This window comes from Falco cherrug, chromosome 6 (genome assembly GCF_023634085.1).
Source record: "Falco cherrug isolate bFalChe1 chromosome 6, bFalChe1.pri, whole genome shotgun sequence".
Taxonomy (NCBI): Eukaryota; Metazoa; Chordata; class Aves; order Falconiformes; family Falconidae; genus Falco; species Falco cherrug.
In genome coordinates, this window is record NC_073702.1 from 69,095,408 (window position 1) to 69,110,042 (window position 14,635).

The following is a 14,635-nucleotide window of genomic DNA, read 5'->3' on the forward strand; positions in this document are numbered from 1 at the left end:
GTTTTACCTCAGCAGCAAAACTCAACCTCTGTTCTCTTTTTGTCCCATAACCCATTCAGATACTTTTTATCATGAAAGAGTATGTCTCTAGAAATCTTCAAGCCTAAGACTATGAATATTACATAGCTATCACGTTGATAAAATTCCTTGAACAAAACACAAACACCAATTCTGGATCCATTTTACAATCACTGTATCAATGACAAAAAATATTTAGCTAGTCATAAATGTTAAACATAGAACTCATAAACAGATCACTTATCCTCTACTTAGTCCAGTATCTTATGTGGGTTTTATTCTTAGGTAAAGCTGAATGTCAAAAATAAATTTATATGCCTGTAAAGATTCCCAACCAGTGGTTTAATGTTTTTCAACATGCTGAGCTACCATTAGATTCTATCTACTCCTATTTAAAGAATACTCAGCATGTATAAAAACAAGATTACTTCCTTAGCTATCTGAATAAGGATATAAGAGCCTAATTCTAACACTTTCTAAAAAAAGAAATCTTAATTGTTTTGTTAGCCAAACATCTTAATGAAGAGAAGTGCCTTTCACAGGAATATTTTAGAAAGACAATTCTAAAAAGTTTATTGATTGATATAGGGTAAAACACTTTGGCCATTATTCAGCTGACGTGTCTTGCATGCAGAGAAGTAGAATGAGAGGTACAGAGCAAATCAAGGTAAAATTTAGTCAGGAGAAATGCATACACATTTTAGAAACTTTTCGTTCTTGTGGTGTAAAGGGCAACAAGAGTTTCAATACTAGGGAAATTCTTATTAAATATTGTCAAAAAATGCAGATTCTGGTTTTGCTTTGTAATGGGAATGGATGTAAATAAATTAGAATAACCTTACCTTTAATTCACTTTTATATACAATAGTACGAAAAAACACTCGCAGCAAGCTAGAAGCAATAATGCTCTAAGTGCATATTTTAGAGTGGACAAACAGAAACTAAACAAAGTTTACTCACTTTTATTTTCAAGTTCATTAGTACTTAAGAAAATTTCTTACAATAGCCCTAAACAACTGTTTCCTGACAGCTGATGACCTGACTTTAAATTGGACTTTCCATCATCTATTTTGTATGCTTACAGAGAAAAACTGGGACAGCGTAAAGTAAGAATGATTTTACTTAATCAAAATGCAATAATACTCGATTCTCTTTTAGTGCAGCAGCTACAGTTCTGTGAGGTAAGATTGACATTATTAGAGGATATTGTTGACTTACTGAAGATGGATGAAAACAAGAACTGCCAGCACTATGATGATTAGAATCAGGCAGAGAAAAGTATTTTGGAGAGGTTTGAATAATTACAAATGTACAGAGCACAAGAAAGATTTGGCAACTTTAAACATTCTTATCTTTATTATGTACAGTTTAGCCTTTCTTCTTTTCTCTATTCCTATTCTGTTCCCTGTGCTGACATTTGTTCTTTCTTGCACCCTTTCAGTATCTCAGTATCTTCTTTTTTTCAATTTTTCTTTTTTTTTCTTTTTTTTCTTTTTTTTTTTTTTTTTTTAATTTCTTCTGTATCTGCTGTCAAACTTGCATCCTTGAAATTCTCCTGTCTGGTCAAGTGTAGGGACACACCTGTTTACACTGCAATGATGGATTGTAATTACTTTCCCTTCTCTCCTGCATGCCTTGGTCCAAAGGCAACTGCTACTGATGTGGGAGGTCTTAGAGGGGGCTGCCTTGGAAAAGAGAGATGATTTCTTTTGTCAGATGCTTACCGTTCATGCAGCAAATTCCCTCAGCTCACTTAGCTTTCGGAAATGAACTTTATCTCAACACAATGGAGAAAAGTCTGTTACCAAAACTTGGTTGAATTTCACACTGTGAGTTCCAAAAATAAAATTGGCTTTTATCTGTTGGAAACTACATAAAAAATAAACCCTGGGAACTGAAATGCAACTAAAGTAAATATAATACTTTTGCAGTAAGCTAGGTAAGCAGATATGTCACAGGTTTTCTCTCTTGAGAATTCATTTGAGACCTCTGAGGAAAGTTTCTTACCAAAATAGTATCTTTGTGCTTTGCTGGCATCTTTTGAGTATATGTCATTAATTTGGAAAGCAAACAACAAACTGAACTTATTAATGAACAATTAGCAAGGTAGATCTGTGGGATTCTTACTTCCCATGTAGGATGGGATGGGGACATCCATATTTCATGAGATGGAAGTGGCTAATGAGCAGTTAATTAAATCCTCAGAGCCACCATTTAGGATTAGATAACCCAGTAAGTAGTTTACCATGTAACAGGACCAGATGACTCAGAAGAAAATATTTAACAAAAAAGACGTAATTATGAAGCAACACACTTGCAAGGAAAGCTACCCGATTCTGCTAATTAAAGGTTAATTCATATTTTGAAACTTTAAGAATTAATATCCATTACAAAAAAGATTATTTTTTTTTAAATTACTTTTAAAGCTCTTGAATCAAAATGTCACATAGGAACATTTTCCTTCCCATTATGAATGATTCTGATGTTTTGAATGGATGGTAGAGGGATTTCTGTAATTTTCTTTATAGAATCATAGAATCATTTAGGTTGGAAAAGACCTTTAAGATCAAGTCCAACTGTTAACCCAGCACTGCCAAGTCCATCACTAAACCATGCCCCTAAGTACCACATCTGCACATTTTTTAAATACCTCCAGGGATGGTGACTCCACCATTTCCATGGGCAGCCTTTTCCATTTCTTGACAGCCCTTGCAGTGAAGAAATTTTTTTCTAATATCCAGTCTAAATTTCCCCTGACACAACTTGAGGCCATTTCCTCTTTTTCTATTGCTTGTGACTTGGGAAAAGACTCGCCTCACTACAACCTCATTTCAGGTAGCTATGAACAGAGAGTTCAGCTAGAGATAAAGTATTTGCATGAAGAAGTTTGATTCTGCTCAATCTGCCTACAGTTACTGGACCATTAACAAAACTGTTATTCTGCTACAGAATTTTTTATTCTTTTCTCTGTAATAAATACTATGAAATGCCTATGACAGGAATACTTGAACAAAAGGTTTTTCTGTCTTTTTATTGTATTCATTGGCATTTTCTGAGGCTATCAAAATCATTACTGCTTCTTACTAATTAAAATTCTGCTTTTCACTTATACATATACATATACAAACAATGTTTGTTTCATTTAAAACATTTAGAAAAATACATAAAGAAATCAGATCAATTCTGAGCTTTGTAAAACAAAAACTTCTTTTAATAGCTGTTAAAAAAAACCCAACAACAGAACCACCAGAAAAAGCCATTAATAATTTAGAAAAAAATATGAACAGAATTACTGAAGAAAGCTGAGATGATTACGAATGGTAATGTAATTACTGTTTCCTGACAACCAGAATTTGTCTTATGAGCTGAGGAAAGCTAGTTGAAACCATTTTGTGCTATTCTATTGTTTCTCAAAGGAAGATTATGCTCTTTGAGATACTCTGAAGAAAAAAAGAGGTTTATGTGCTTGTTTTATGTGAGTAGAGGAACAGAGCTGTTTGCAAGACAGCTCCAGAAGAACGTTTCTGGAGACCATTATTTCAATGTGCTTTTCATTTTCTTGCCAGGAAATGAAACTCTGTGCTAGAATAGTACCATTCTGCAAAAGACCACTCAGTTGAATCCCACAGAATGGAGCAATCTGTGTGTCTGTCCTGAGACTGAAACAGCCACATTTATAGCTGAGTCACTTCCATCCCCAGGGGACAACTGTATAACATATCTATGTTTCTATGCTACAAAAGTCTCTTTTATATAAAGCTGATTTTCTGACAGATGACTTAAATAGTTTGAGCCACTGATATATACGTTGCTTTTCTCACTTTCAAATTGCCACTTCACTAAATCACTTATTCTGTCCCACACAGCAGGTTAACAACACAAAAGTACTAGATTAGCTGGCATCAAAAAGAAGAAATGCTGCAAGTATGACATATTCAGAACATGGATTGATTTCCCCTGGGGCAAACATATGCCTCATTTCCCCAAAGAATCCCAGGAACTGTTCTGATTGTCAGTTGAATGATCAATTTTGGGCAGTTGTTTTGTTTTCAAGCTGCATGTGGTTCAATTTATGGTCATTGGAAGGAATATTAAGATTTTTGAACCCATTTCCTCACCTTAGGGAAAACACCTAGCAGCTTTTTTAGGGAACTGCATCTCTCTAGAGCACCTTCTGTCATGCTGAGAGAAGGATGTATCTCTTTTTCCCCCAATCTAGTGCTGATTTTTAAAAATTAGAAATTTTGCCATTCATAATTCTATTGTGTATTCCAATCTTGAACTATCTATCTTACACTCAAAATATTCTCCTTCTGTAGAGGTTTCAGTTGTATTGGTTTTGAATGCCATAATATGATACATTGAATATCTCTACACCCAGTGCCAGGAAAAAGCAAGGCTTACAAAGTGAAAGTTATCCAAACACCATATCCCACAAGTGCTTTTGTGGTCCTAAATTCATTACCTGTAAAATACCCCTTAATAATTACATTCTCTCCCATAACCAAATGATACATATGTATCCATATGTTATGTAATTATAATTATAAATGTCTATAACTGATACAGACAAAATGTAATAAAATACATGGATGAATTTATGGATAAAAGGAAAATGTCGTAGATACAAAATGCTACAGATAATATGAGATAAAAAATCTGTTAAAAATTGAATCACAAACAAAATATAGCTCTTGATTAAATTTATTGTTCTTAACAGTTAGGCAACTTGTATAATATTCTGGATACCGATGTTCATAAGATTTAGGAAATTTGTGTAAAGTTCTGGATACCATCAATTTTGTAAAACTTTTCTAGCTCTAATATCAAAAAGATCAAAAAGATCAAAAAGATCAGGTTCTTGAGATTTTAATGGATATTGGCTTTTGACTTACTCTTAACAAAAGAAGCAAAACTTTATGATTAAGCCTAGAAAACTAGTATCTATCTCTATCTCTCACACACACACTCTCTCTCGCTTGCTCGCTCACTCTCTTAAAAAAACCGTTAACTACTGTTTTTTCGTCCAAACTCAAGAAGTTGTGTTTTTCCAAATAAAATTTATACGTATAATTCTGGCTTCAACAAATATAATCTTTGCAATATTTCATGTACAAACTAGTAAAAAGGTGCTATGTTACTGTTAATATGTTATAGTTGCTGTATGGTAAGGAATTCATAAATAAAGTAAGTACAAGGTTTTTTCCCTTTTACTATTAAAAAAGGTATTAATAAATCAAAATTTGATGAAGACCAAGAGTGCGTTTCATGATTTATGAAACAATATGGAGACAAAGAACTTCCATCTTAACAGTTAAAAAAAGTCAGTCAAATGGATAATCTGATGTTCCTTCAAGTGTAAATTGCTGTTGATGAACTACCTTAAGTGTCAAATGGTAAGAAATTCAGTTTTATGCTTTTGTTAGTTTGGTGGTTTTGGAGTGGATTTTTTGTTTGTTTGGTTTGTTGTTGTTGTTGTTTTAATGGTGAGAGTTCTTAATTTATAATTTTGTATCTTGAATTTTCCCTGAGGTGTGTTAGGCATTGCAGAATCGGAATGCTAAGAGCTGCTAAATAGCACCAAAACATGGATTGCACTACCAACCCACAAAATGCTCTGCTCATGTGCTTTGGCATTCATCTGGCTTCAGTAAACAGTTCTTTAAGCCAGTCTGTTGGAATATACTTGCAAAAATCATGTGATGGTCCTGTATTGTTACCATATTACTACTGTAGTTATAGCTATATGATAATTTAAGATAACTTCAGACAAAGGTCTAATTCAAGTGTTTTTTTCCAGTTTTTTAATACTGTACTGAATATCTCATTGGTTAATACCCAATGCTGATTTTCTGTGGAACCTGTGTGTAATATTGGTATTTGTTGAGAGATTCCTCTAGGGCTTCTTTTAGAAAGTATCAAGCCATTTCAGTCTAGTATTAATGGCCATTATGGTATTCCATTCGTTTCACCTGTCTCATTGTTAAAAGTATGCATTTTCATAAAGTATTCTAGAATAAAGCTTGACAAGTGAGTCAATGCCCTCTTGTTAAGGAGCTTCTTCAAAGACTTTGATGCAAATGCAGACAGTGTTATCCTTTCAGTGACTTATGTCAAGGATTTGCTGAAGTTCAGGAATGAGCTGTATAGATAAAAGATGTAAAGTTTAATGAAGGACTGTGTATTGCAAGAGCATCAAGTATGAAGGATTAGAGGACAGTCCTTCTTGATAAGTGTATTTTCAGCTGTCAAGGTAAAAGGGAAAGGTTAATGCCTTTGACTTTGCTAATACATTTTCTTTATTAAGTCTATGACCTAAGTTATTTGTACGGGAAAATCTAGGCCAATTTATTTGGGATTTATTGACATGCTGGCATTATTTGGTCTGATTTTTGTATCTTTTTATACTTTGACTGTGGCCTTACCCTGATTTAGGAAATGATATAAGATTCATCACATTCATAAGGACAATCCAGACCACAAGTTTTGTTGGTATATGGCCAAAGGAAAAAGATTATTTCATTCTTAGGTGGTAAAGTGCATGCCTTTCATTTATTGCCAGTAACACATGATTGTAGGATGCAGGAGAGAGTCACAACAATCCTTGTATTTTGCTTTGATGATCACAAGTTTTTTGAGTATTCCTGAGCTTGTGTATGGGATTGACAAGTAGTTCACAGGGCCTATGCATAGCTAAGACTGTATTTTTTTGCTTAGGAAAGCTTTGTATTCCTCTCCCGCTTGGATGAGTGTCTCTCTTGCTCATTTTGTGGCACTAGGCAGGCATTCAACAGAACTTTATTCCTATCAATCTATCATTTACAGTAATTGCCTAACACCTGACTTGGCCTATAATTTTTAAATCTTCTGTTATATCCTATATTGAGAGATAATCTCCTACAACTCTATTGAATTCTAATTTATTGCTATATTATATTGGAAATCAAGCCCTACTTCCTCTTAATTCCTAAAATTTGACTCAGTTTAGGAAAATCAAATACAGTATAAGAATACTCCGTATGTATACAATCTGGTAGCCATCAAAAAGTAATTGTCTTTGGATCAATATCCATAGTCACTGACCCTGAAAAGTTTAAATTGTTTCAGGAAACCATCTTACCACACAGTGTATTTTGGAGTTACCAAGTTCAGCTAACAGTATTCTAGTTTTAGAGGAGAATTTCAAGGGACTGTTAGGCCCTTCAGCTTCTGTCTAAAAAAATAATACAAGTATGGGCCTTTGAAAAGTGCCCATATTTGAAAATTTGAAAATTCATATCTATAATGAAACAGCAAATAGAAAACAAAATGGAGGTCACAGCTGATGAAAAGAGAGAGAGGAAATAATGAGGAAGAAGAAAGAAAATATTGCTTGTAGGGAAGACATATTAAGAAAGCTTCTTTCCGAGGATTATGGAGTATTCCTAGCATGCCTACTGAGGCATCATTGTTCTGGAATCAGATTACATGTTATTACTCACACTGAGGTTGGTTTCTTTTTTCCCAGATGATGAAAACATGGGAATTTGTCTAGACTGCTTTTTAAAATGAATCTGACAAAACTCATTCAGAGTATTAGGCCTGTAATTGTTAATCATATTAACCTCTGTTTTACTGCCATGCTATAAACATTTTTCCTTTTGAGTGAGCTATCCTGAAATGTTGCCTTAAATATTTCTACATCTTCAAAAGTATGTTTATAAAGTTGTTCCAGAGCCTCCTTTCGGTTTGTTTGGGGGGGGGTTGTTTTGTTTTTGTTTTGTTTTCTATCCTTTTCTGCCCATGCTTTCTTTCTTGTAATTTTCATCCCATATGTTTTCCTGACATTACCTATTTCTAGAGGAACTGGAGACCAAGAAATGGAACTTTATCCCCCATTTGTTATGTTCACCTAAGAGTCAGAAATCCCAAACTTAAACTGCAATGTTTTTATAAAATTCAAACCCATTTATTTCCTATATCTTTAATAATGCATCAGCCCAAACTGTGTACAAAATTTGTGACATGGTAACAAAGATATTTTTGCAACCTGACAACTCATTGAAATGTTTTTAATTGCCTGAAACAGCATTTTTTGTGAGCTTCAAAAAAATTTGTTGTAATGCAGAGCAAAATCAGACATTTGATGTATCCAAGTTATTGTTATCTGTGGTTGTGAATTCCCAAGAGATAGAATGTTGAGCAACTAAATAAAAAAGTTTAAAAAATCTGATTGGCACCTGTCAAGTCTTTTTCAAGGGATATTGTCAACGTAACTTACCAATAGGATACATCATTTCAGGATGATATTTAGTCTTTTTTGAAAAGTGAAATTGTTGAATGAACTAACATCTTGTTTCTCATGGAGACTTGATTAATTCCCTTATTTAAAAAACGCAAGCATTAACTTAAAACAAGGCACCTTTAAAGACCAATGTAGTTTTGATGAAGTTAGTCAATGGAAGTTGACATACATATCAGGAATAGTTTAATTAAATGTAAAACTGAAATCAATAAACTGGAGGTTGCCAGAAGCTAAATAAATGATATGAGAAATGCCTTTACTAAAAGTTCATCTTTAACAATAACGAGATATACTTTGAAGTAGAAATAAAGATCACTGGTTCTATCTGTTTCAGTAGATTTACAATTTTTTTTTCACTATAAATAGTTAATAGTCTGATGACATTAATAGGATTTTTATTGTACAAAAAAGAGTGTGGAAGATTTAAATAAATTTGTAATGACTAAATACTAAACTGGATACAGGATGAAGTTAAGAACAGAACTTGATCAAATTCTTTTCATAATAAAAATATGCAAGAATGGCTCTGTCAAGCTATGTTTTAAAAAGTAGCTATGGCTATAGCCATGGTCTTTACAGGTCATTTTCTTTGTAGTTCATGAAAGTATGGTCATTGGCCTCTGTGTGAGTCCATCAGCTTTATAAATTCACTGTTATGACAGATTCTTTGTGGGGTGTACGCTTATGTGTGCATAGGCATATTCTTTCGGTAAACAAGACAATACTAAGTAAACTGCTAGTTTCACACAATTTCAAAATTCATGTTAGATATTAGTCTCAAGGAAAAAAAAACAAGGCTTCTTGCTACTAAAACATCTAGTTTCGCAAATAGCATTTTGATTACAGACTAAAAATTTGATTACAGACTTCCCAATGAATCTCACTTTCCTATAAACCTTACAGGAACTAGATGCTCTGGATATCTAAACATTTTTTCTGCAATTTCTTAATGCTCTATTGTTCATACTTAATGGAAATTATACCAATGGAAAATATTTGAAGGATCCATATTCCAAATCCAAGCATTATCAAGACATTCCACTGCCTCTGATGACCTTCCACATAGTTCTGTCTTGCTGCAATTACTGTAGTATGCCAGCAAGAGGTAAGATTTTTTGAAATAACACAGGAGACTGTAATGTTGTAGTTTATTGAGACTGGATTAAGGGGACCTCAGATACATATATGGCTCAATTGAAATTGTTAAGGGATACAAAAAAGAAAAAAAGTAGTGAGAATAGGAACTAGAACTGAACTTTTTTTCCCAGTTGGTATCCAACATTTTTCTGTAGAGTCACATCTTACCTTTCTCTTCTTTCTCAGGGAATTTGATTCCTTTCTATACATCAACACAGTTTTGCTTTAAAATATATTGTGGGTGGCACATAAATATGGAATGGAATTTTATTCCTCAGGCTGGGGATCCTTTGAACTAAGGGATTCCCTATCTAGACTTCCACAACTAGTAAATAATAGTAGTAACTACTAGTAGTAGGCTGGTAGGACCACACATTTCAAAAGATGCTTATTTTGTGTCTGATAATCAGTTCAAGTTCTTGTTAGAACAGGATGAAACAACACTGTTATTAATGATGCTTATGCACCTTACTCATTGCTTTGGTTGAAGTTAATGAAGAAACATGTTATGATTTGATCATATGTCTGTTTCCAGTCCATTGTAAAGCAATTAGTATAGCCTGTTGACAACATAGTACCTTATCAAGAGACTACCTTATCAACAGAGTATCTTATTCACAAGAGGAATGGAGTTATTAAGTCTCTTCATAATAAGTATAGTCACTTTTCTGGTCACATCCTTAAACAAGAGACTAGACATGTCCAGAGAATTCAACTAATGCTGAATCTAAGTATTTAAAAACTATTTAGATTTAAAATAAAGGTAATTATTAACTTTTTTTTTTTTTTTTTGACAAGTGCATTATACTTGAGATGCAGGATGAGAGTCTGGAGATTTGGATTCCAACACAGTAAAAGTAAATCTTAAAAGATGTACTATAAATACATATATTTAAGTTTTGCATTCTGGCATTTCTCATGTTTGTGAATTGAACTGTACACTAAAATACAGTGTGTGTGACCTCTCATTCAGTTGGGAACTGTTCAAAATGAATGTGGGTGACAGAATTTATCCAATAGAAATTCCTATATTCTGTTCCCCCACAAAATCCCCAGAGTACTAATTGCTTTCCTAAGTAGCACATAGAATGAAAACAAACCAATTATTCTTGCTTTTATTTCTGTTTCCAAAGCTTTCTGTAGTTTCCTGGGTTGATTAAGATGTTCTTTTACAGCTTTTTGATGAGTCCACTCAATCTAGGTTTTACAAAATGAATCACCAAATGAAAATTCTTGTCACTACAAGAATAAAAAGCTTTGCATTAGATTTTCTTTCTGCTTGCTTTAGAGGCTTTTGGAGAAGACTTGCTCTTCCTTCAAGTTCTAAACACATTAGTCATAGGAGATCAGCTAGCATATATTTCTTTTTTACTACAGTGTGTCAAGGAGAGTAAAAAACAGAGATGACTAAAAGAAAAGAATTCCAAGGCTGACATTATAAAGTAGAATAAATGTTACCCAAATATGAAAGCTTCATATTATTTTTCAGTCTCCCCAATACCTATGTTTCACATTCAGATATTGTCTATTATACTAAAATATTTTCACTAGCGCTGTGATGCATATAGACACTTTTGTTCAATACATGTGACTTAAGAGACATTAGAAGCAACTTTTTTTTCTTTTTTTTTCATTTGATCATAGAATCATTTGGGTTGGAAAAGACCTTTGAGGTAATCAAATCGAAAGTTAACCCAGGACAGGACTGCCAAATCCATCACTAAACCATGTCTCTGAGCACCGCATCTACATGCTTTTTAAATACCTCCAGGGATGCTAATTCTACCACACCCCTGGGCAGCCTGTTCCAATGCTTCACTACTTTTTCAATGATTTTTTTTCCCTAATATCCAATCTAAACATCCCCTGGCATAACTTCAGGCTGTTTCCTCTTGTCTTGTCACTAGTTATCTGGGAGAAGAGACCTACCCTACCTGCTCGCAACCTCCTTTCAGGTGGTTGTAGAGAGCAATAAGTTCCCCCCTGAGCCTCCTTCTATCCAGAGAAAACAAATCTACTTCCCTTAACCGTTACTCATAAGACTTAGTATTAATTAAAACGTTTTAAATTCTTCTATATGAAAAGACCATACTACCTGAGGGGACAAAGGTTAGGAGGAAAAATAGCAAAAAAAAATTGCGTGTAAAAACGCAGAGGGATAGAAGCCACTTCAAGCTCATTTTTGTCCAAAATGGATTGTCTATCACTAGTTAGTCGCATTACTGAGCTGATGCATACTTTCTACAGAGGTAGTGGCAATTAATAAATCTAAGTAATAAGTTCAAGATTAACTCCTGAAAACATTAAAAAGGAATATTTTTTTCAATAGTGAGGAAGGAGACAAATAATTTGGATTTTACTAGAATTCCAGTACATCCCACAGAGTAGGGACCGAAGTTAAAAAAAAAAAAAAAAAAAAGTTTTCATTCTTCAGGTGCTGTTCTGCACAGATGCAACACAAGGAGGTAAGAAATGAGTTTTTGGCCAGAGTGGGTTTTGCCCAGCTACCAAAACTATCAGAGAAGAAGCTAGGGCAATTTAGGAGATTCTTTGGCAGAGTAAGAAAAGTGAGAAAAGCATTACCTTTCAACAGCTTGTTCTACCGGCAAAGAGAAAAATAATAACAGAGAAAAACCTATAGGTACATGCTGCTGGAACTCTTTTGAATAAGTATTAGCTCCACAGTAATTCCTGAGTATTTTGAATATACTGATGTTGTGGTTTAACCCTGGCCAGCAATCAACACAGCTGCTGGCTCACTCCCCCTCACCCAGAGGGATGGGGAGGAGAACTGGAAAGGAATGTAAAACTCAGGGGTTGAGATAAGAACAATTTAATAGGTAAAGCAAAATCTGCACCCACACGCAAAGCAAAACGAGGAATTGATTCACCACTTCCCATGGGCAGGCAGGTGCTCAGCCATGCCCAGGAAAGCTGGGCTCCATCACATGTAACAGTTACTCAGGAAGACAAACACCATAATGCTTAATGTCCCTTCCTTCCTTCCTTCTTCTTCCTCCAGCTTATATACTCAGCATGACATCATATGGTATGGAATATCCCTGTGGCTAGTTTGGATCAGCTGCCCTGGCTGTGTCCCCTCCCAGTTTCCCTGCAGCCCTCTGGCTGTCAGGGCCCAAGGAACTGAAAAGTCCTTGATTTAGTATAAACATCACCCAGCAATAACCAAACCCATCAGTGTGCTGTCACCATTGTTCTCACACCAACTACAAAACACAGCACTGCCCCAGCTACTAAGAAGAAAACTAACTCTATCCCAGCTGAAACTAGGACAGCTGATTATTTTGGTATAATATTATTTCAGATTTGAAATAAAATGTCCTTATTTGAAATAGAAAAGTTATTCCAGGAAAATTCCAGAGTATACCATGGATAATTTCCCTGGTTAGGAGAAGACACTTTCAGACCTATCTGAAAGCAGAAATTGTGTAATGTCTGTTAGCTGGTCTTTGAGGACCTCTTTCACTTCGAAGTTGAGACTGTAAAATTATTATAAATAGAACCCAGATAATTTGAAAACTCAGTTGTTATAATACATTTACATTTACATATTCATGTTACGGAAACAGTTTCTGTCTCAGTAGATCTCTTCTATTGTCTATACCTGACACAATAAGTACATGAGTAAAAGTTAATGCTTTCTAATATATTTGAAAATATAGAAGCATAATATCATAGAATCATTTAGGTTGGCAATAAGCTTTAAAATCATCAAGTCCAACCATAAACCAACTTTGCCAAGTCCACCACTAAACCATGTCCCTAACTGACACACCTACACAGCTTTTAACTACCTCCAGGAATGGTGACTCAGTTGTATCACAGTCAGCTCTTCTCATTATATGTCCTTGGAACATAGTGAATGTAATATGTTTTTCAGGACAATATAAGGAACTGTAAGACATATGTAAGAGAGTGATAATTCACTTATTTCAGCAACAATACTTCACTGTAACCTTTCAGAAGACCTCAAAACTAAATTAGAAGCTAAGAGTAGTTTCTGTTGTATACGTGTCTGACAGCCTTTTCTCCTACTTTTCTTCACTCGTTTGGATTGATCATAGTATTTTCACTATATCTAGCATTTGGACAAAAAAAGGAAAAAAGAAAAAAGGACTGTAGTCTATCTATACTTTAACTAAAAATTTGGAACTATTGATTCCCTTCGTTAATCCTTTCAATTCATTGGTCTTCAAATAGTTTAACACACTGTATGAAAAATATCGTAGAGAATGTTTTTTCTTGTAAGATACCTGCATTTTTTAATAATTATGTGTGCTCACTGCTGTGAATGTGGAGGAGATTTTTAATTTTAAATGTTTCTTCTGGATTTGCTACTATCAAACTTTTTGTATAATACCATCTATCTGCCTCAGGCAAAGAAGAGGAAACTCTTTTCAGCACCCAGTATTTTCTTCTGTGTCTCCCTGGGAAGTAAACAGGTCCAGTTGTTGAGACATAGACCAGCAGATCTGGTAAACTATTTAAGAGGAAAGGAGAGATGTAAAGAAGTGTAAATTATAAGACACTATAAACCCTCAGGGGGGCTGGGGGGGTGAGGGGTAGAAAAAACCAACCAGAAAAAAAGAACCAGATTAAACACTCACAATATTGGGACGTTGCCAGAAGATCTAGCAAGAGTATCTGAACAAGTTCAATTGGCTATAACATAGCACCTACCTTTAGTAAGATGCATAAGCAGCCAGGCTGGCAGTCATTTTTGAAATAAAATTCCTTGCTGTTAAATGCAAATACATATTTATCATATCTAATCATGTGTCTTCAGTTTCAGCTGCAGGAGATGTTCATTATCCATTTGCTCCAGGTAGGATGATAAATATTTTTTGTATATTTAAAGATTCAGAAAGAATTTCTTAAGAATTAAAATGGTGAGTTTACCCTCAGACAAAAAAGAATTGTATGTAGCACCTAGGCAAGAAAGAAAATAACAAAACCTGTAAAAAGCTGTATAACCAGACATGGTTTTCTCCCTCATTGCATCGAAGGACAGCTTTATATAGCTTTTCAATAACCATGAAGAAAATTATTTTATTTTTATTTGGTAGATTGACTGGAAGGGAAAATATATGGAAAGCATGATCTGAAGGAATGCAAATAGGTGTTTTTGTTATAGTGCTGTCTTATATTTTTTTCTTGCTGAATGTTTAAGGTCCT